Source organism: Pelodiscus sinensis, chromosome 3, assembly GCF_049634645.1.
Source record: "Pelodiscus sinensis isolate JC-2024 chromosome 3, ASM4963464v1, whole genome shotgun sequence".
In the NCBI taxonomy this organism is placed as follows: Eukaryota; Metazoa; Chordata; order Testudines; family Trionychidae; genus Pelodiscus; species Pelodiscus sinensis.
Genome location: NC_134713.1, coordinates 8,131,157 through 8,154,051, shown reverse-complemented (window position 1 = coordinate 8,154,051; position 22,895 = coordinate 8,131,157). Strand labels below are relative to the sequence as shown.

Here is a 22,895-nt window from a genome sequence, read left to right as displayed (position 1 = left end):
TCCCACCTCTGGGCCATATATGGAGCCTGGTGTAAACCCAAATCACACCGCGGGCCTCAAACAAATGGGCTGCAGGCTGCATGCGGCCCATAGGCCACATGTTGAGTGGCCTTGGTGTAGATGCTCGCATTTTTATTTTGAAATTACGTCAATTATTTCAAAATAACGGAAATAAGACGCACCCTTGTTTAAGATCTGAGCCTCGATTCCGCTCCCAGTCTTTTTAATCTCTTTATATGGGACCTATTCCAAACCCCTCATCATTTTTGTTGTCCTTTTCTGAACCTTTTCCGTGGGCCCAGCAAAACTACTTTATCCTGGGAGTCCATCTTGGTTGCAACAATCTTATGGCCCATTGAGATGAAGGAGGGCCATTTATGCAGCCCACTCACTAGTCTGGGTTGCCCATCACAGAACTAAAATGCTTTCATTATTCTTTTTGGTGTGATCACTATATTTCCACAGCAAGTCAGTGTTTCATCTACTACAGGCAGTCCCCAGGTTACGTACAAGATAGGGACTGTAGGTTTGTTCTTAAGTTGAATTTGTATGTAAGTCAGAACTGGTACATATTGTAGGGGAAACTCTAGTCAAACATTGCTCCAGAGCTCAGTTTTATTCTCCCACACCTCACTTCCCTCTGGGTACGTCTACACTACAGCGCTAGTTCGAACTAACTTAGTTCGAATTAGTTAATTCGAACTAAGCTAGTTCGAACTAACGCATCTAGAACTAAAAACTAGTTCGAACTAGCGTTTTGCTAGTTCGAACTAGTAAGTCCACATTGAGTGGACTCTGGACAGGGCTTAAGGATGGCCGGAAGCAGTGCCGGCAGGGCATAAAAGGAGGACTTAGAGCATGGAGATGCTGTCTCAGGCTAGCCGAGGGCTGCGCTTAAAGGGTCCCGACCCCCACCCCGGACACACAGTTCTAAGGGGTGCCCCGCTTGCAAAGAAGTTCTGGCTTGGAGTGCCCTGAGTGCCCACACTGGGCACATCACACCACTCGGCCATCAGCCCGGCTGCACTTGCCGCAGGCTGCCATCTGGGGAGAGGGAGTAATTGGGGGGCTGCAGGAGAGCTTCCACCCCCAGAAGCCCGCAGAGCCAGCCCAGTCCTCCCCATCGGGGGCTCGTACCCCATTCCTCCCTCACCTCCTTCCACTTACCCTTCCCTAGCCCCCCTTCTTATTGATGTACAAAATAAAGATAACGTTTCTTCCAACATTGACTCTGTCTTTATTGAACAAAACTGGGGGGGACTGGGAAAAGGAGGTGGGAGAGGGGAAGAGAAAGGCTGGGAGAGGGGAGGGCAACTAACATGATCAGGGGTTGGGAACAGGTCCCAGATGAAGAAAGGCTACAGAGACTGGGACTGTTCAGCTTAGAAAAGAGGAGACGGAGAGGGGACAGGATAGAGGTCTCTAAAAGAAGGGGTTGGGTGGAGAGGGTGCATACAGAAAAGTTCTTCATTAGTTCCCATAAAGAAGGACTAGAGGACACCAAAGGAAAGGAATGGGTAGCAGGCTTCAAACTAGTAAGAGAAAGTTGTTGTTCTTGACAAAGCAAATAGTTAACCTGTGGAACTCCTTGCTGCAGGAGGCTGTGAAGGCTACAACTAGAACAGAGTTTAAAGGGAAGTGAGATCAAGTCATGGAGGTTGGGGCCATGGAGTCCTATTAGCCAGAGGGTAGGAGTGGTGTCCCTGCCCAAAGTTTGTGGAAGGCTGGAGAGGGATGGCACGAGACAAATGGCTTGGTCATTGTCTTCGGTCCATCCCCTCCAGGGTCCCTAGGGTTGGCCGCTGTTGGCAGACAGGCTACTGGGCTAGATGGACCTTTGGTCTGACCCAGGACGGCCATTGTAAGCTCAGGGCTCAGTGTCGGGGGTCTCAGTGGACCCCCTTGATTTTCATGCACACCTGGTCCTGGGTGGCCAGGCTGGCAGCTCTCCTGCCCTAGACGGCCACTTTCCTGTGCCTAGTGCGGAGATCGTGGACGAGGTCCACGATGTCCGCACTAGCCCAGGAAGGTGCCCGCCTCTTGCGGTCCAGGGCAAACTCCCGGGAGCCGCCAGCCTGGTCCCGGCAAGAGGGGGTGGGCTGGGGGGCATCGGGTGGGTGGCTCTGTGCCGTGCCAGGTGCAGGGTCTGCTAGCTGGGTGCTGGCAGGCTTGCACCTGGCACGGGCACCGTAGCCAGCCCGTGCCCCTTTAAGGGGTCCGGGGCCGGGAGGGGGGCATAGAGTTTCCCTGGTGTTGGCCAGAGTGGCCACCAGGGAAACCTGGGGAGGGCTAGCCTCCCACTAGTTCGAACTAAAGGGCTACACAGCCCTTAGTTCGAACTAGCTAGTTCGAACTAGGCGTTAGTCCTCGTAAAATGAGGTTTACCTAGTTCGAACTAAGCGCTCCGCTAGTTCGATTCAAATTCGAACTAGCGGAGCGCTAGTGTAGCACCTATTAAAGTTAGTTCGAACTAACATCCGTTAGTTCGAACTAACTTTGTAGTGTAGACATACCCTCAGTCCTTTATTCTCAAGCTGAGGTGTCTGCTGAGAAAAGCCGTTCCGAGTCTCCCTGGTCTGCTGCTGGGGGGGGGGGGGGGGGGGGCACTAGCTTCACGTCTCCCTAGTCTGCTGGGGGAAGCAGCTAGTGCGGGGTTGCCTCACCCCGTTTGTAAGTGGGGATCCAATGTAAGTCGGATCCATGTAACCCGGGGACTGCCTGTATGTCTTTATTAAACAACAAATGGCACAGCCCACTTCTCACGAAAGCTCACGATACCATCTACATGTTTTGTTAGTCTATAAAATGCTACCAGAGCATTTGTTGTTTTTTAAGTTTATCCTGTACAGAGTAATGTGGCTACTCCCTGAAGCTTCTTCTGTCTTCATTGTGAGTTCCTAGGTACGTAGCACATAACATGCAAAAAATAAAACAAAACAAAAAACCCAAACAAATCCAAAACCCCCACCCTGATAAAAGATAAAGTTGTTTCCCAATTAAAGGAGAATTTGTGGTTAGCTTAATTAGCAATGGTTGCTTACACAATCTAACTCCTCGGTGAAGCACAGTTGCATCATCTGCTATCCAGGATGTCAGAAGGAGTTTGGCCTTAGCTATGAAAGGATTCTGGTCCATGCCTGGCTGTTGAAGACATTCTTGTTAATTATAAATACCGTCTTCTCTGTGGCATCTTTACAGTTGACAAACCCTTGCCTGAAGGAAAGTCCAGTGGAGGGTGAAATGCTGGCTCTATGGTAAGTCAGTGGGCGTGTTGTCATTGATTCCGTATGGCCAGAATTACACCCTGAACATCGGCACCAACTGAAGAGCCTTGGCCTAGTACAAATGTGCCTGAAATGAAGGGGAAGACAACTGTTGTCGTTTGTGGGCTTTGGATACGGCCGAGACTAGAGAGAGCAATTAAAAAATCAGCTGTTCTGAGAAGTGAGCGGCATGAGATTTCCGGGCATGGAATTCTGTATCTTTTATGCACCATAGTGGGGGCTGGCAGACTGTCTGGGCTGCTGGGCCAGATGGGACGCCCTGGCTCCATTCTCCCATAAGGGGCAACGGGCAGGTTGGGGACTAGCCTCCCCCAGCCAACCCTTCAGCACTGCCTGGATTGTGCTGCCTGGGGCTCTGGCAGGGATTTAAAGGGTCCGGCTGCTGCTGCAGTATCAGCGATGGTCACTGGGAGTCCCTGGCCCTTTCGAATCACTGCCTCCTTTGCAGTTTAAGCACCCATCCCTTATGGAGAGGTTGTTAGAACAGTGGAAAAATGGCAAAATAACCTTACTCACGGTTCATACCATTGCTGGAGGGCAGCGGGGATACAGCCACTCTGTGGAGAATGGCTCCTTCAGAGCTGTACAGATACCCACGTGGGAGCCAAGAGGGCTGTGGGGCAGAGGTGCTGGCAGTGAAGCAGCTGGCAATATGGAGGGGGAAGGCTGGGTGGCACTAAGCAGAGGCAGGTACAGAGAGCAGCGGGCCCAGCACCCACACCCTGTGCTTTTTCCTCTAGTTCTCCTCTATAATAATGGGGCTGGAAACCTGGATGCCACGTGTGATGTATTTAAAATGGGGTTACACTTACACGCTATCAAATGAGGTTTGTATGGGGCATTCTGCTGCTGCTTGTGGGCTTGGGGTTTTGGAGGGAAGGGTGCAAGCTGTGAATTCCACCCTCAGTCTGCAGAGAGCCATGGCAAAAGGCGTTGGGATGAGTTGAACCCCATCGTTGAGGGAGCAGCCTGCTTTCTCGCTCTCTATATTCCAGCCTTTTTGTGTCAGTGCAGCGGTTCCTGGCCTCTTTGACACTAGGGACTTACAAACCCATTCACCAACTTTTGGTGGAGCGGCAACATTTTATTGGCATATTTGCATATTCATTATGGTGGGCCGGCGGTTGGGGACTGCTGTGTTTGGGTTCTGGGCCATGCTTTGTTTGATAGATATTAGGAACCTAGGAGGAGGCGGGAGCAATCCATGTAGTGGGGGTCCTGAGAACCGCTCAACCAAACTGTAAACTATTTCCAGCCGCAGGTTGCGGTAGCACCCCAGCATCCCCACTTCCAGCCCCTGGGGGAGGAGGTTAAAGAAACGAGGAGGGTTCAGGAAAGGGGCTGAGCCAGACTTTAAAGTCAATCCCAAAGCAGGGTGAGACAATGAGGGGGGCTTACAGCTATTTAGAGGATGTGGCCACCCAGCAGGGAGAGAATTATGGAAGCTGATACAAGGGAGGCTGACAAGGACTGAGTAAGACTTCTGTAAACTATTCAGTAAACTGTTTCCCATCTCTGAAAAGTTCACATAGAAAACAACTGGCCTGAATTTTCTGGTTTGTGCTTGTAACAGGGTGGCACTCACTTCCCTCAAGCTCTGGCTGAGCGCATGGGCTTCTCTATTGCTGTTTAAAGGCTCTTTGGTGACTCAGCCCTCCAGCCGAGTCTCACACACCCTGGGTGAGAATCACACAAGACCTTCTGGAGTATGCATTTAACAGGGGCCCATCTTGGTGCCCTCTGGAATTGACCCTCTGAGTCTGTTCCCCAGGTCTTCCTCTCCTGGAGCAACATCCTCTCCCTTACCTCAGGGCTTTATCTTAATGTCCCAACAGTGTCCATCGGTCTTCACTAAGCTCTACCCACAGAGTTGTGTGTGGTGCTGTGGCTCTCTCAGCCAGCCAGTTCCCCAGTCTGCACACCTTGAGGACTCCAAAGACACTGACTAGCTCCTTTTATAAGGCTTTCCGGGCTCCTAGTTTTCTGATTCCTCTGCTGCCACTCTAGCCTGCTTGGAGGATTTCCCTATTGCCTTAAGGGGTGGGGTGTGGTAGGACCACAGGGCTTCTGGCAGGAACCACAAGGCCTGATTCCCCACCCTGCCATCACAGTGCACCAGAATATTTGGAGTGGGATCAAGTACGTCTTTTGGGAGATGTGATTGATTGAAATAGCTGAAGGATTTGCCTTTGGTAAACTTGCTCTAGTCTTTATATTGAAAAACATGGGTTTGATTCTGATCTCCCTGACACCAGTTTTACACCAGTGTAAATATGATGGTTTCAGTGGAGTTACTCCTGACTTGTACCAGTCAGTGTAAAAGAGAACAGAATATTTGTAGGGGACAGATAATGAGCCAACTTCCCAGTAATATGATATCACAACACATGGTGCTTAGGAACAAATCTCCTGATTTTAAGAGGAATAAGGGATCTTTCGGAAAAGGCTTTATTTTCTGAAAGATCCCCGTCTAGACTGGCGCTTTTTGCCGGCAAAGCCCCGAGCCGGAAAAAAGCGGCAGCCATGTTTATGCAAATGAAGCGGGGAAGATTTAAATCCCCGCTTCATTTGCAATTGTGCTGTGTCTAATTTGCATCCCTTTTACAGAAAAGGGGTGCAATCTAGACACAGCCGTTGAGCAAAAAAACAACAAGGGGGGGAGGCTGGGTCACCTTGCACTCCCCCTGGAATTTCTTCACACCCCCCAGTTTGGGTACCCCATGCTCTGAGGTGTCACAGGACTACTTGTTGTTCTAACACTGCTCCTCCTCAGAGATTTTTTACATCTAAACAGGTGTTCCGGCTCTTTTTTCTCTTGAATTCTTTTTCTCCATTGCTTTGTTCCATTTGCTAAATCAGCTTTCTTGTTCACAGAAGATGTGTTATCTCCAGAGATGGGTTATCTGGCACAAGCCAGACTGACTTAATAATAAGTGGTTGACATAGATGGAATATTGCACCTACACCATGGTCACAAGGTGTGTCCCTAGGTTGAGGTGTGTCTCCAGCCTGTTTTGAGGTACCAGAGTTAGCTATACCTAGCTAACTAGAATTACAAAAGCAGTGAAACACTGGCAGTGTAGGCAGCAGCAAGGACTGTCAAAGTCTACATGGTATCACTTGGCTATGTCTAGACTGGCATGATTTTCCGCAAATGCTTTTAACGGAAAAGTTTTTCCATTAAAAGCATTTGCGAAAAAGGGCGTCTAGATTGACATGGACGCTTTTCCGCAAAAGCACTTTTTGCGGAAAAGCGTCCATACCAATCTAGATGTGGTTTTGCGCAAGAAAGCCCTGATCGCCATTTTCGCCATCGGGGCTTTTTTGCGCAAAACAGTTTTTAGCTGTCTACACTGGCCCTTTTGCGCAAAAGCATTTCCGGAAAAGGGCTTTTACCTGAACGGGAGCATGAAAGTATTTGCACAAGAAGCACTGATTTTGTACATTATGAAGTCAGTGCTCTTGCGCAAAATCGAGTGGCCAGTGTAGACAGCTGGCAAGTTTTTGCGCAAAAGCGGCTGCTTTTGTGGAAAAACTTGCCAGTCTAGATACAGCCACTTGAGTTTCTAGACTGTGCTTCCGTGGCATTGCTGCTGTTGGTACCTCAGCTAGGTAGCTCAAAGCTAGAGTGGGTGAGTGTCCCTATATTGTAGTGACACCTCTGATTTCAGAGTAGACATATCCTGAGCTTGGGAGAATTGTTAAAGTTCATCCCAGGACTGTTGGTATCAGAGGCCTGACTCCTGAGGGGGACATTCAGAGACCAGCGAGAGCACGGCAGAGCACGCAATCCTCATCCTTGACTTCTATCATAGAACCCTTTTCTTGCATTTTTTTTTTCATTTTCATAGGCAGAGTGTCAGCCCACCCTCTTCTCTTTCTCTCCTGCCTGAATCATGTGAATGAGACAAACCTGGAGAGGTGCTTAGCACCAGCAGGTACCATTGTCTTCACCGGGCTTGGCACACAAACAATTTGTATCTGTCCTTTTGACAATTATTGTTAAGTCTGATGGAAGTGGCCTGCAGAAGTCAGCTGCTGATCAGAGCCAAACCAGAAGGTGTCCGTTAAGTGTCCTAAGATATTTTGTACAGACCACTGTGACCTAATGTGTCCTACACAATCTGAGATGGCACAAGATTTTTGGCACAGAGACAGTGGCATTTTTCATAGAGTTGCAAGAATCACAACATCCAGACTGTGGTTGGTTAATTGAAATCTTCCCCAGAAGCTGGGGTCATCTTCTGATTGGCTCAAAGCAGTTTTACAAAATCTATAAAACAGGGAGTTTGGGTCAAAGCATCACTCTGTGAAGCTAAAACATCAGGACAAGAGACAGCAAGCTGGACTGTCATCACTTGGTTGCTGGGAGCGCTTCCTCTGTGGTAACGACTATAGTCACTTCTCTGATAATAACCCTGCTAATGTTTCCTTTAAAAGTCCTGTCTAGGGAGTAGACCGTGAGACCAAGAAACTGAAGAATAATATGGCTGTAACCTCTTGAGTGAGTGAACTGCCTGAATGAACTTTCTAGGATATCATGAGAAACTTCTTGGGGTGTGTGTGTGCGTGTGTGTGTGTGTGTGTGTGTGTGTGTGTCTGAGCTGCAGAACACACCTTCATGCCAATTTGACTGGAAAAGTGGCAATACAATTGTTATCTTTACCACAATGAAAAGTTGGTTACTCAAAGCTACAGGAGATAAAGCCATCTACAGGTTAATGTCAGTTACTCAAATTGCTTTTATCTGGGAATCCTAGGTATTCTAGTTTTATCTGGTAATCCTAGTTATAATCCTAGTCATTCGAATGGCTAGTGTGTCTCCACAGCAGTCCTGAGTTAGTTAATTGCCCATGGATGAACTTGAGATTTCCAGAGAAAGGTATGATGACAATGAGAAAGGGGGATATAAATGAGGGAGAAGGTATGGAGGAGGGCAGAAAGATGGGGAAAGAAAGAGAGTTAACAGGCAATAAAGAAAGAGAGTGGATATGTCTAGACTGCATCCCTCTGTCAACAGAAGGATGCAAATCAAGCTCGTTGAAATTGCTAATGAAGTTGGGGATTTAAATATCCCACACTTCATTAGAATAAACATAGCTGCCGCTTTTTATCGAAACAAAGCTTTTCGAAAAAAAAGGCAGTCTAGATGCTGATCTGTCGAAGAATACATCCTTTTTCAACAGATCCTGTATTCCTCAAAATATGAGGTTTACAGGATCTGTCGAAAAAGGGTTTATTCTTCGACAGATCCGCATCTAGACTGCCTTTTTTTCCGAAAAAGCTCCATTTTGAAAAAGTGGCAGCCATGTTTATTCTAATGAAGATATTTAAATCCCTGCTTCATTAGCAATTTCGACGTGCCTAATCTATATCTCTCTGTCAACAGAGAGGTGTAGTGTAGACACAGCCAGTAAGGGGATATGATCAAGACTGAAAGGGAAAGATTTCAAGGAGAGAAAGGGCAGGGAGGAGTTAAAGGGAATAGATGGATGTAAAGGAACAAAGGGAAGCAGAAATAAGGGTGAAGTAGAGAAAAAAGGAAAGAAGGAGAGACGGGCGGGTGTAGTCACATGAGAGAGCAGCCTCCGGGGTGCTTATTAAGCACTTGGAAGCACTGTCAGTCTTGGGCTCTGCAAATACCAGCACGAAAAATGAAGTTTGGTGCTGAAGTTAAAAAATGTGGCCCTGAAAACTTGGCAACTATTGATTATGTGCATTGAAATGCTCCCTGATGTCACAAGCACATTCCCACTACAGCGTGGCAGTATCCCCACTATTGTAAAAGAACAGAGGTCAGGTGCAGGTAAAATGAATGCTAATATTGGGCATGGAACAAGATGCATGGAACAAGATAGAACAAAGGTGGAGAACCGCTGCTGTAAATCATTATCTGTACGTCTGGGGTTCATTGTGTGACAGTGTAAGTTCTTATGTGACTTGTCTTAGAGTTTCTAAATTCTAACCTTAGAGTTCTTGGGTTGCAGTGACATCAGGACTCCTGTAATTCCACTGGAGAATAGTTTAATCTGAAATGAGCAAGAATCTGCATTTAAGCACTTCTACATTAATGTTGGTAATAATGTCACCTCCCCAGTGTATCACAGAATGAAGATCAAATTTTCCTAAATAATAACACTATGATAAAACCATTATTATTTCTTGGTAAATTGTATCGGCATATGATGAAGTCATTCTTAGAAATTTCATACATGTGAGCATCTAACCGCCTTTCTTTAGTTTTGGGTAATTTCTTAATTGTTTATAATTCTATTTTGGGCAATCAAACGCATAACTATGCAACGCATCTCTAGTCTGTACTTTGGCTAAGGAAAAAGAGATTTCCTTTAGAAAGTGAATGAAAGTAATTGATTGATTAAATTATTTACAAAACACATGAAAAATATGATTTCACGGAATCATAGAATACTAGGACTGGAGGGGACCTCGAGAAGTCATTGAGTCCAGTCCCCTGCCCTCATGGCAGGACCAAATATTGTCTAGGCCATCCCTGATAGACATTTATCTAACCTACTCTTAAATATCTCCAGAGATGGAGATTCCACAACCTCCCTGGGCAATTTATTCCAATGTTTGACTACCCTGACAGTTAGGAACCTTTTCCTAATGTCCAACCTAAACCTCCCTTGCTGCAGTTTAAGCCCATTGCTTCTTGTTCTATCCTCAAAGGTCAAGATGAATAAGTTTTCTCTCTCCTCCTTATGACACCCTTTTAGATACCTGAAAACGGCTATCATGTCCCCCCTCAATCTTCTCTTTTCTAAACTAAACAAACCAAGTTCTTTCAACCTTCCCTCATAGGTCATGTTCTCTAGACCTTTAATCATTCTTGTTGCTCTTTTCTGGACCCTCTCCAATTTCTCCACATCCTTCTTGAAATGCTGTGCCCAGAACTAAACAAAATACTCCAACTGAGGCCTAACCCGTGCCGAGTAGAGCAGAAGAATGACTTCTCGTGTCTTGCACACAACACACCTGTTAATGCATCCCAGAATCATGTTTGCTTTTTTTGCAGCAGCATCAGACTGCTGACTCATATTCAGCTTGTGGTCCACTATAACCCCTAGATCCCTTTCTGCCATATTCCTTCCTAGACAGTCGCTTCCCATTGTATATGTGTGAAACTGATTGTTCCTTCCTAAGTGGAGCACTCTTTTCATTTGTCTTTATTAAACTTCATCCTGTTTACCTCAGACCATTTCTCCAATTTGTCCAGATCATTTTGAATTATGACCCTATCCTCCAGACTAGTTGCAACCCCTCCCAGCTTGGTATCATCTGCAAACTTAATAAGCGTACTTTCTATGCCAATATCTAAATCGTTGATGAAGATATTGAAGAGAGCCAGTTCCAAAACAGACCCCTGCGGAACCTCACTTGTTGTACAGCAATTTAGATTACAGCAATATTTTTATAGTTCAAGATGCCACCATTCCCAATGCCCTAATGCTCTCTGTCTTGGTGTTTTTTGTCTTCAGTGACACCGAGTTCCTGGTCCAGCTTCAGCGATGAAGATCCTTTACCTGCTCTTCTCTGTTGTCTTCTTGGTGCTCATGAATGCTCCAGGTAAGATGTCAATGAAAACAATCAATGATACAGAAAGCTACCTAGGAACATGTACTAAGATTGTCTAATTCTGTCCATTTTAATTTTTTTCTACATTCTTTATAAGCTCTCGCCCCTGCCTGAAAGAACAGCCATTAAAGTGTTATATATTCTATATAGATAGAACTATCTATAACCATAACCAGGGCTTGCCAAGCTGCGGCAAACCCCGCTCACCAGCCGCGCGGCTCAGCATGCTGCGCATGCACTGATCGTACTGCGGCACCATGCCGGGCTATAATCTACTTGCCCATGGTGGATAGATTACCTATACTGTCGAGTCCTGACTATAACTATATAACACATTTATACAATGTGAGTTGGTAGATACTGATACAGATACATGCCCTCTCAGGAATGTCCTTTTTTTTGAAAGTTCAGATATGATAACCCTACAGTTACCCCTCTTTAGCATTGTTGATACAATGTGGCACATCACGGTTAGAGCCAGAGGGAATCAAAACTACAGCCCATCCACAAAGGGAAGTTATGTAGGCAGCCACTTGCTTTACGTCCCTTAAAGGCACGGGGCAGGGAAGGACATCCCTGCTCAGGGCTATGGTTCTATAATCTCCAGCCAGTCAGTGTCCTAGTTTAATTAAATTGCTCCATTCTCTACTTAGAGGCTGTTGTTGAATTTGGCAAGAACTACAACCATTTAAGCAGTGCTAGAGCCATGATAAACTTTTACAGTGGAAGATAATGAGTCTAGCTTGGCCATGTCTCGGGAACTGAGAAATACCTGGTATCCTGGAGTCACAGCCCTTACTTGTCCTTTTCAGCAGAATGGTGATTCATGCTTCTTTTCGTTCTCAGGATTCTCCCGGGCCATAGTGACCCCTGGGGGATGTAAACACCGAGGGGGCTTTTGCTTCTTTTGGCGATGTCCCACCCCATCTGAGTACTTTGACAAGTGCATTCCATATGGCCACTGCTGTCGCAAGTAAGCAAAACATCCCTCAAGGGCGTATGAGCAGGAATTTTCAAAACTCTCTCTCCATTTAGGAACTCATGAATCCTTCCCTCCTTAAAGCAGCTCAGCTCTTAGCCCTATATTTTCCCCCATTTGAAAACCAGGAGAGGTCATTAGTAGAATCTCAGCAATGACAATGCTTGGATTGTTCAGAAGAAGGTGAATGTTTTAAGCATGAAGATTTCCTCTGTAAAGTTAACATGACCACATTGGGAATCTGCTTTTCTCCTTCTTTCTGATTGCTGTAAAGCACGGGTTCCCAAACTGGGGGGCATGCCCTCCTGGGTGTGTGTGAAGAAATTCCAGGGGGGGCGCAAGGTGACCCAGCCTCCCAATCAATCTCCCCCTCCCCAAGTTTTGCTGCTATTTTTGTTTTTCTGCCCTTTTTTTTTTTTTTTTGCTCAGCAAATTTTTGCTGCTATTGGGGTGCGGTGTGAGGGTTTCTCAAAAATCAAAAAGGGGGTGTGATGCCGAAAAGTTTGGGAACCACTGCTATAAAGGCTGTTCAGCTGATCAAAATAAAGTTGCAGGAGAAACAATTCCTGGAAAAAGAATTGGGAGGGAATAAGGGACTTTCACACTAACTTAAATCCCAGAAAGGATGAGCGGGGCAAGAGAGGTGAAGCTGTGATATATATATCCATGCATTTTGAAACTTTAACATTATGTTGTAGTGGGGACAGTGGATTAACCAAGAATTAACCCAGAACCTTTTCACTCATCTTTCAATGCTAGCATGTTCCTTTCATGGCATTTGATTTGAAAGGAAGCATCATACTATTCTTGTTTTATAGGAAGAAACATCAGAATCTGATTCTTTTCTTTTTGTACAGGAAGTAGTTTGACAGATAGCCACTTGCTTCTAAAATCACCAGGTGGATGAATCACCTCAGTGGAACCTTGAAGTGCCATTCATTTCAGCTGGAAATAAGAAATTCCAGAAAGGAGCCCTTGTATCACCCATAAATGATTTGTTATTCTCCTTTTAATAAAAGCAAGCAGGTGTGAGATAATCATGCCAAAGTGTGTGTGTGTTGACGGGAGACAAGGGGACTGCTTCTATCATAGGGGGAGAGGAAGAGAGAGAGAGAGAAAGAGAGAGAGAGAGAGAGAGAAACTTCTGTCTAAAACACACAGCATGGTCTAAAATGCTTTCAGCATTTTTTTGAGAGATCATTTTGGAAATGAAACTTTCTCAGCCTGCAGGGCTTTGTTGCAGAATATCTAGGATAAATTTTAATGCTCTCTATCGTTTCTAAAGTCACATATTATTTCTCCACCACAAGTTAGTGTTTCGTATACTATGTCTTTATTATGAATTTCTAGGCATGTAGCACATACTATGCAAGAAACTGGTAAAAGATAAAATTGCTTTACAATTAAAGGGGAATTTGTGGTTAGCTTAATTAGCAACTGTTGCTTACACAACCCAACTCCTCGGTGAAGCACATTTGCATCATCTGCTATCTGGGATGTCAGAAGGAGTTTGGCCTAAGCTATGAAAGGTTCCACGAGGCGTACAGGTAGTTCGGAATAGGAAGCCTAGTCCGAACGACCTAGTTCGTGCCGCGTGTAGCCGCGGGCACGGAGTCCGCACTAGCGGACATTTAAAAATGGCGGCACCTGGCAACATGCAAATGAAGCCCGGGCTTCATTTGCAAGTTCGCATGACTACATTAACCACCCTAGTTCAACCTAGGGTGGTAGTGTAGACATACCCTGGGAGTGTTGTCATTGATTCCATATAGCTAGAATTACACTCTGAACATCTGCACCAATTGAAGAGCCATGGCCTAGTACAAACATGCCTGGAATGAAAGGGAAGACAACTGTTGTCTTTCCTGGGCTTTGGATAGGGCCAATAGTACAGAGAGGACATTCAGAAAAAGCTCCTCTGAGAAGTGAGAAGCACCATGGTTTGTATCTTTTAAACATCCGGACTAATATTCATTGCATTTAGTTTATTTTCCAATTTAAGGACCTAGACCTGGAAGAGAGGCTTAAAGTAGTGCTAAATGGCAAAATAACCTTACTAAGGGTATGTCTACACTACAAAGTTAATTCGAACTAACAGCCGTTAGTTCGAATTAACTTTAATAGCAGCTACACATACAAACCCCTAGTTCGAATTTAATTCGAACTGGCAGAGTCTTAATCCGAACTAGGTAAACCTCATTCTACGAGGACTAATGCCTAGTTCGAATTAACTAGTTTGAATTAAGGGCTGTGTAGCCACTTAATTCAAACTAGGTGGAGGCTAGTCCTTAGGGTCCCAGGGAAACTTTTCTGTCCCCCTCCCGGCCTCGGAGCCCTTAAAGGGGCACGGTCTGGCTACGGTGCTCGTGCCAGTTGCAAGCCTGCCAGCACCCAGCCAGCAGACCCTGCACCTTGCATGGCATGAGCCAGCCACCCGCTGCCATCCTGCCCTCTGCCTCTTCCCAGGACCAGGCTGGTAGCTCCCAGGAGCCTGCCCGGGGCCACAAGAGGCGGGCGCCCGCCTGGTCTAGTGCAGAGATCGTGGACCACATCGAGGTTTGGGGGGAAGCCTCTAATGTCCACGATCTCTGCACTAGGCACAGGAATGCGGCCGTCTAGCTGCCAGCCTGGCCATCGAAGGCCACATGCGAACCCAGGAGCAGGTGTGCATGAAAATCAAGCTGGTCCAGTGAAACCCCTGACCCTGACCCCTGAGCTTAGAACATAAGAACATAAGAACGGCCGTACTGGGTCAGACCAAAGGTCCATCTAGCCCAGTAGCCTGTCTGCCGACAGCGGCCAACACCAGGTACCCTGGAGGGGATGGACCGAAGACAATGACCAAGCAATTTGTCTCGTGGCATCCATCCCCAGTCTTCCACAAACAGAGGACAGGGACACCGTTCCTACCCCGTGGCTAATAGCACTCCATGGACCCAACCTCCATGAATTTATCTAACTTCTCTTTAAATACTGTTATAGTTCTAGCCTTCACAGCCTCCTGTGGCAAGGAGTTCCACAGATTGACTATGTGCTGTGTGAAGAAGAACTTTTGCTTATTAGTTTGAAACCTGCTGTCCATTCATTTCATGTGGTGTCCTCTAGTCCTTCTATTATAGGAACTAATGAAGAACTTTTCTTTATTCACCCTCTCCACACCACTCATGTTTTTATAAACCTCTATCATATCCCCCCTCAGTCTCCTCTTTTCTAAGCTGAAAATCTCTTTAGCCTCTCTTCATATGGGACCTGTTCCAAACCCCTAATCATTGTAGTTGCCCTTTTCTGAACTCTTTCCAAGGCCAAAATATCTTTTTTGAGGTGAGGAGACCACATCTGTACACACTACTGAAGATATGGCGTACCATAGTTTTATACTTCCCCTCCCCCTTCTTCCCCTGGCTTCCCCCTTCCAGCTCCCTCCTCCCAGGTTTCCCCCTCCCCTCTCCCAGCCTCTCTCTTACCCTCTCCCACCTCCTTTTCCCAGTCTCCCCAGAGGTTAATCCCCCCCCCCCAGTTTTGTTGAATAAAGAGAGTTTCTATTTTTGAACACGTGTCCTTTATTTTTTACATCAGGAAAGGGGGCTAAGAAGGGTTAAGTGGAAGGAGGTGAGGGAGGAATGGGGCACGAGCCCCCAATGGGGAGGACTGGGGTGGTTCTACGGGCTCCTTGGGGTGGAAGCTCTCCTGCAGGGCCTCCTGGATCCTGACAGCCCCCAAATTGGCCTCCCCGGATGGCAGCCTGCGGCAAGTGCAGCCGGGCTGATGGCCGAGTGTAGGCACTCAGGGCACTCCGAGACAGTACTGCTTTGTTGTCCCTCATCAAGGTAGACAAGCAAGCGGGGAACTCTGAGAACTGTCTGTCTGGAGTGGGGGTCGGGTCCCTTTAAGCACAGCCCTCGGCTAGCCTGAGGCAGCAGCTCCACACTCTAAGTCCTAACCTGATGCCCTACCGGCACTGCTTCCGGCCATCCTTAACCTCGGTTCAGGGTCCACTCAATGTGGACATGCTAGTTCGAATTATCAAAGTGCTAATTCGAATTAGTTTTTAGGTCTAGATGCACTAATTCGCATTAGGTTAGTTCGAATTGACTAATTCGAATTAAGTTCGTTCGAATTAGTGCATACCCCAACTGTTCACACCATTGCTGAAGGGCAGCAGGGATGAAGCCATGCTGTGGAGAACGGTTCCGTTAGAGCTGGGCAGATACTGGGTGGAAGTGAAAGGGGAGGGCTGTGTGATGGGGGTGCTGATGATAAAGTCACAGGCAGCATGAAGAGGGTCTAGCTCGGCTGTGCTGAGCAGGGGCTGGTATAGAGCATGGAGAGTCCAGCACAGATGCCCCAAAGTGTTTTCCTCTAATTCTTCATTACAGTAATGAGACCAGAAATCCAGCTGCTGTTCCCACCCTGGGACTTCAAGTGAAGACAGTGCTGGCCCACACAAGATTTTGCAAATACCCTGCCACTGCTTAAAAACTCTCCAAGGTCACAGTCTCTTGGACCTTGGGCACATTATGACTTTCGTGGGCCCCTCCCACCATAATAATATCAATAGTAACAATTATATTTTATATAACTTTAAATACGTCAACATTTTTTTTTTCTGTTTTAGGCAAAATTCAATAGATTTTCGTGGGCCCTAAAAGTTTCATTTTTTTCTGATGTGAGAAAAAAATTAAAACGTTTTCTTCGACCCTAAAAGTTCATTTTTTTCTTCTGATTTTAAAAGAAATTAAAACATTTCCATGAATCCCTAAACGTATCGTGGGCCCTAGGCACTGTGCCTAATGGATAAGTCAGCCCTGCTTGGATGGTATGCTGCCACTGCTCAAATGCAAAACCACCCTGAAGCCAGCAAGTCACACTTGGGAACGTCTTCCTGTGGGGTAACCAAAAGCTCTTTAACCTTCCCTTAGGAGAGAGCTTGATAACAAACTAATCTTTTAATAGCAGACATTCAGTTCAGGGACATGGACACAGAACCTCCTGCTTCTAGGATAAGGAAATCAGAGTATAATCTTAAAAAGTGATTTTATTAACAAAACAAAGAAGATGCATTTGGCAAAGCAGACCTGGTTGCTAGATGTTACAGAGCAACTAAAACCAGATTAAAGCAAAGAGCATTGCTTCCCTGGGATTTAGTTTCAATTACAATGGACAGGGATTTTTTTTATAGCAGCATAGAAAAGTCCCACAAACCAAGAAAATAAGCTGATCATGTCTGTCTAAGCATTCCTTTTTCTACTTACATCTCTGCTGGTCCACGTTTAGGTTTTCTTTCCTGAGTCATTGATATTGCTGGGAAATTCATGCCACATTCCTGCTCCATCCATTTATTTCCCAGCTGCTCTCTGTACTCACAGACCAAGGAGACTGAAACAGGCAAAATTTGTTTTATTTAAAAAAATCTTTCACTCTCTTCCCATTGGCTCTCCTGGTTCACTGCCAACACTTCCTGGATGCCCACTGTTCTGGATTTAACCCTTTAGTTACTGATTGCTGGGATGTTTGGAAAAGGGTGGCACCCCTCCCATCCATCACAGTTATGTATGGAGAACTGGGTTAAAATTACTAGCTATCAAATGATGTCTGAATGGAGGTATTTTGCTGCATCTTCTAGGGTAGGAGTCATGGGGAGAAAGGTGCAATCTATGTATTCAGAACTCAATCTGCAGCCAGCCAGCCTAGAATGAGGTGGGATGAGTTGACATTTATTTTAGCGACCAGCTTGATTTGGCTTTCTCTGTTTCGGGTTCTTGTGCATCATTGTTCTGAATTTCAAGAAATGAAGCGGGGTACATTGTAACCTTCCAGGAAGAGTGTTTTACCTCCCATCTTCATTTATGTGCCATGAATGTAATCCCATGTAGCAATGTCATGGAGATGATGCCAGAAAACCTCCCTGTATTTTGGAAAAAGTTTCTCACCTATGTAATAGCTGAGTCCTTAGATCAGTTTAACCACAAACTCACGGCTCCTTTTTGTTATGAAGTATCAAAGATTTTTATTGAGAATATTAAATACTGGGGGTGGGGAAATCAAAGACTATCTAGGAACCATAAACACCTTCCCAAAAAACCCACACCTGCTTCCCCCCATGACTTTCTGCCCTTGATGTTGTCTATCTACCCAAGGTGTAGAGACTGAGTTCACAGTTTTGGTGACCCTTCCATTAGGGTTTACTAACTCCAATTCTACTACTCTTCAGTAACACAATAGCAATGACATTTTATAGATTCATAGATTCTATGGGCAGAAGGGATTCCATCACTCCTGCCTCCAGTATGGAAGTGAATTTTAATCAATACCATGGTAAAGGAGGTGTGTCTATGCAAATAAGGTCTGCTCAGGAGATTTGTTTCTTCTGTTCATCAATGGATGATCAGAGAAAGCTCATTCTGACATAAATGGCCAGGCTTATGCTGTGGAACCAGAAAGACAAACATATGCTAACCAATAACTTAGGTTAAAAATATGCAGGGCAGTAGAGCATTAAGAGAGTGGGTATATTTTCCTTAGACTTTGGTCAGGTTTCATTCCAGCATCCAATACGTTGTGAAAGGAGACCAGAGTGGGGTTTGTTTGGTAGTGGAAGAGGAAGAGGAGGCATTTCTTATTGCTTGTGCAAAGGGTAATTATTTTAGCTGGAAGTGTTTGTCCATCTATGTGACACTCCTATTCTCTAGCCCATCCTACGATGAGGTGTGGTCACCAGTGCTACAGCCAGGTGCCAGTTAAGGGTAGATTCTGGGATTCCAGTTAGCAACTGGAAGGGACCATCTGGAGCATCAACACATGGCTGTAGTAACAATAGCAGTGAAGTTCTGGAAGCTTAGGTGGCTGCATGGGTCATTCTGGCCCCTGGATCCATACTTGAGTTGCTAGCCTGTGCTTCTATGGCGTTGCTGCTACACAGGAGAGCTGACAGGCCCCTGGGCAAGGTGCAGGAGACGCTGGGTTCATGCTCCCAGAAGGGGTGGGACCTCAGGCAGAAGGGGTGGGATCGGGGTCAGCCAACCTTCCATGCCACTTAGACCATGGTGCAACCACACACAGCCCTCAGAGGTGATTGGAGCACAATGCACAGTGCTCTGGCAATGATTTCAAAGGCCCGGTGCTCCAGCCTGTTGAATTGCCAGGCCCTGGGGCACATGAGCGGCAGAGATGCTAGGTGGGCCAAACCACCAGCCTAGCCCTGCCCACATTCTTCCCCCAGAACTCCTACTGTACTCATACTGGGGGGGAGGGCAGAGTGTTGCTGCTCCCAAGAACCCACCCTCCCCTGTGCTCCAGACCAGGGATGCTTTGCTGGGTGCCGCCCTACCTCACCATGGTGCTGTGTGTGTGTGTGGTTTGGCTTTTGTGTGTGTGTGGGGAGCCTGGGCAGAAAGGGCAGGGCTGGGGACTTGCCTCCCCCAGCCCTACCTTCACCCACCACCCATGCAGGGCAATTGCCCCATTTGCCCCTCCTGTCAATGGTCCAGCTGCTCTAGGTACCTCAGCTAGCTAGATCCAGGCTAGTTTGGGTGTTTGTACATGTGCTGCAGACACACCTCTGATGGCAGGGCAGACATATCCTGAGAGTGGGAGACTTGTGGAATTGCACCTCAGAATAGGTTAGTGCTCAAGACTGAATGCCTGAGTGATACACATAGGGTGTGTCTAAACTACATGGCTCCATCAATGGAGCCATGTAGATTAGGCTGATTGGCAAAGGAAAATGAAGCCGCGATTTAAACAATCGCAGCTTCATTTAAATTTAAATGGCTGCCGCGCTGAGCAAACAGCTGATCAGCTGTTTGTCGGCTCAGCGCGCTAGTCTGGACGCTCCCGCGCCAACCTGAAAGCCCTTTATCGACCTCCCCGTTATGCCTCGTAGGATGAGGTTTACTGGGGAGGTCTATAAAGGGTTTTCATGTCAGCAGGGGAGCATCCAGACTGCCCTGATCTGCCAACAAACAGCTGATTGGCAGAGCGGGGCAGCCATTTAAATTTAAATGAAGCCGCGATTATTTAAATTGCGGCTTCATTTCCCTTTGCCGAACATTTCCATCGACGTCAACAGAGCCATGTAGTTTAGACGTACCCTCAGAGGCCAGCAAGCAGGGAGTCAAGCAGTGTTGTATCTTCACATCCATCACAGACCCTTCAAATGTTTCCTACATTTTCCAGCCAATGGAAGCTCAACCATTTCTCCTTCTCACCTTCCTGAATCATGGGAACGAGAGGAAACCTGAGAGGGGTTTAGCACCAGCAGGCACCATTGGCTTAACCACGCTTAGCACATCAACGATTTGTGTTTGGACTTGCAAATATTATTGTCGAGACTGCAGTCATGTCAAGTTGGCCAAGCACCACCCTGCAGAGCAGCCCCCGGGAAGTGGCCTGCAGAAGTACATCACTGATCAGGCTAAACCAGCAGTTGCTCGTTAGATGTCCCAAGATGTTTTGCACAAACCACGGTGGCCGAGTGGGCCTTACACAATCTGGGGTGCACAAGATGTTTTTCACAATGACCATAGAATTTTCCGCAGCTAGAGTTGCAAGAATCCCAACGTTCAAACCGTGGTTGGGACTGTGGCAGTTCACATCTGCCCCAGGAGCAAGGCTCACCACTGTAGCTGTGCCAAAAAGAAACCAAGCCTGCAGAATCTGTATAAAACAGGCTGGTTTGGTCAAAGTGCTAAAATGTCTGAAAGAATGAAACGGTGAGCAGGACTGGCTACTGGACGTGCCCCTGTCTGGTAACTACTATAATCACTTCTCTTATAATCATCCTGTAAACTCTTCCTTTAAAGTCCTCTTTAAGGAGATGGCTGTGAGAATCAGAAAGAGAAGACCACAGCTGCCATAACTCCACCAGTGACTAAGCTATCTAAATGATCTTTTTAGTTATCTCAAGAAATCACCTGGGCTGTATCTAGACTGGCCAGTTTTTCCGGAAAATCAACTGCTTTTCCAGAAAAACTTGCCAGCTGTCTACACTGGCCACTTGAATTTCCGCAAAAGCACTGACTTCCTACTGTAAGAAATCAGTGCTTTTTGCGGAAATACTATGCTGCTCCCGTTCGGGCAAAAGTCCCTTTTGTGCAAAACTTTTGCGCAAAAGGGCCAGTGTAGACAGCAGAGATTTGTTTTGCGTAAAAGCGCATCTAGATTGGCCACGGACGCTTTTCCACAAAAAGTGCTTTTGCGGAAAAGCGTCCGTGCCAATCTAGATGCTCTTTTCTGAAAATACTTTTAACGGAAAACTTTTCCGTTAAAAGTATTTCCAGAAAATCATGCCAGTCTAGACGTAGCCTTGGAGTTCTGTGCAGCTGAGGTGGAGAAGTAGCAAAACTGCACACGTTTATACCAGTGCAAAGCTAGTTATTTTAAAGGAACCTGAGTTAAAACCATCTACAACAAGATAAACTTTAGTTGTCCAAATACATTTGGAAATCCTTATGTACGGTGTGTTTCCCTGCAATCCTGTATTAATCACCCATTGATGAACTAACCTTAAAGGTGTGGGAACTAGAATTGGAGAGGATTTGTAGAGTTAGGGATGATGGGAAAAGGGGATGAGAATAAGGGAGAAGTCGGGGCAGAGAGACAAGTAAGGAGGGAGAGAGAAATAGACAGATAATAGGCAAGAAAGAAACACAAGAAGAGGTTAATGTGAAGGCTGAAAGAAGCAGGATTCAGGGAGAAATCGGACAGGGAAAAACAGCGTTAAAGGGGAAAGAGTAGGAAGGAGGGAGAGGAGGGAAAAGAGGCAAAGAGGAAGGTGAAGGAAGGAGAAGGAGAGATGTAGGAAGAGGGAGTATAACTCCATGAAACAGGGGCCTCTTTGGTGCTTCTTATGCACTTACAAGCACTGTTAGTCTTGGGTTCCTCCCTCCCCCAGTACTGTGAGTCCCTGGAAACATCATAAACACGATCACCCAACCATCTTTATTCTTCTTTCTGCAGTTGTTTACTTGCTGTGAGTGCTTTGTTAAAGTATGTAACTGTATGAGAATTCTCCACTCTGACACTGACCAAAAGAAGAGCAGCTTTGAATTGGTTTCTAAGCAAAACCTTGTTTTCACTGCATGAATATTTAGTGACCATTGAACGTTTAACAAACGTGGGCTAAGACTGAAGGTTACTGGTAAAAGTCCAGTGAAATTGGAATGGCGGCAATGCGAGATTCTAGACCAGCAGGAGAGAGTTTCCATCAGCGGCCACATTGTGCACCTGGGGTTTAAGGTGTGAGAACTAACGAATTGTCAGTCTTAGTCCTTACGTAACTTGTCTGAGGTTCTAAATTCTGACATTAGAGTTCTTTGAAAAGGCACAGACACATGCCTAATGCCATTGGTGAACAGGCTGATCAGAAATGAACAAGAATCTGCATTTAAACATTCCTAGTTCATTAACATAAGAACATAAGAACGGTCATACTGAGTCAGATCAAAGATCCTATCCTGTCTTCTGACAGGGGCCAAAGACAGATGCCCCCAAAGGAGAGAGAGGAGGGCAGAAGGGAGGGAAATGAAAGGGGTTCCCTTCTAAGTCATCTGGCCAATGTAGCATGGAGCCAGAATATATTTTTCCTAAATAATAAGTATAAGACTGATTGTGATAAAACCTTAAATGAAATAACACGATTTACTCTTTTTTTTTTGGTAAATTGTAACATTTCATCTTGAAATCCTTCTTGGAAATTTCAGCAAAGGAGAATCCAATTACCTTTCCCTGGCTTTCTGTAGTTCCTTAACGGCTTTTAATTCGATTTTGGGCAATAACATATATAAATGTGCAATAACCTTCCACTCTCCACTTTGGCTTAGGAAAAAAAGATTGCAGGGAAAACCTCTGTTTTTTAAGAGAACTTCTCTTGCAGAAGTTCATTTTTCTGAATTTTTCTGAGGACATCCATGCTGCTGTGTGGATAAGAGGCAGCACAAATGCTAAAAACATCATTTGTGATTAAAGCATTATTTTTACAGTTCTGCATATCCCAAAGCCTTGTGCCCTCTGACTTCTAGCAGTGTCTCTTCTTGCCA

General features: G+C 46.0%; 2 long non-coding RNA genes across 2 annotated transcripts in view; one reads left to right on the top strand and one right to left on the bottom strand.

The window, feature by feature from the left end:
* The window catches only part of LOC102455932 (uncharacterized), a 45,444-nt gene extending 28,241 nt beyond the window's left edge, over positions 1-17,203 (bottom strand). The window contains exon 1 of the long non-coding RNA XR_012902466.1: positions 17,112-17,203. This is a non-coding gene — a long non-coding RNA (uncharacterized LOC102455932). The remainder of the gene's footprint in view (positions 1-17,111) is intronic.
* On the top strand, positions 7,248-12,942 carry LOC102455772 (uncharacterized). Its single transcript, XR_332963.4, has 4 exons — positions 7,248-7,669; positions 10,784-10,871; positions 11,727-11,853; positions 12,717-12,942. It is a non-coding gene; the product is annotated as an uncharacterized LOC102455772 (long non-coding RNA).
* Positions 17,204-22,895: the final 5,692 nt, after the last annotated feature.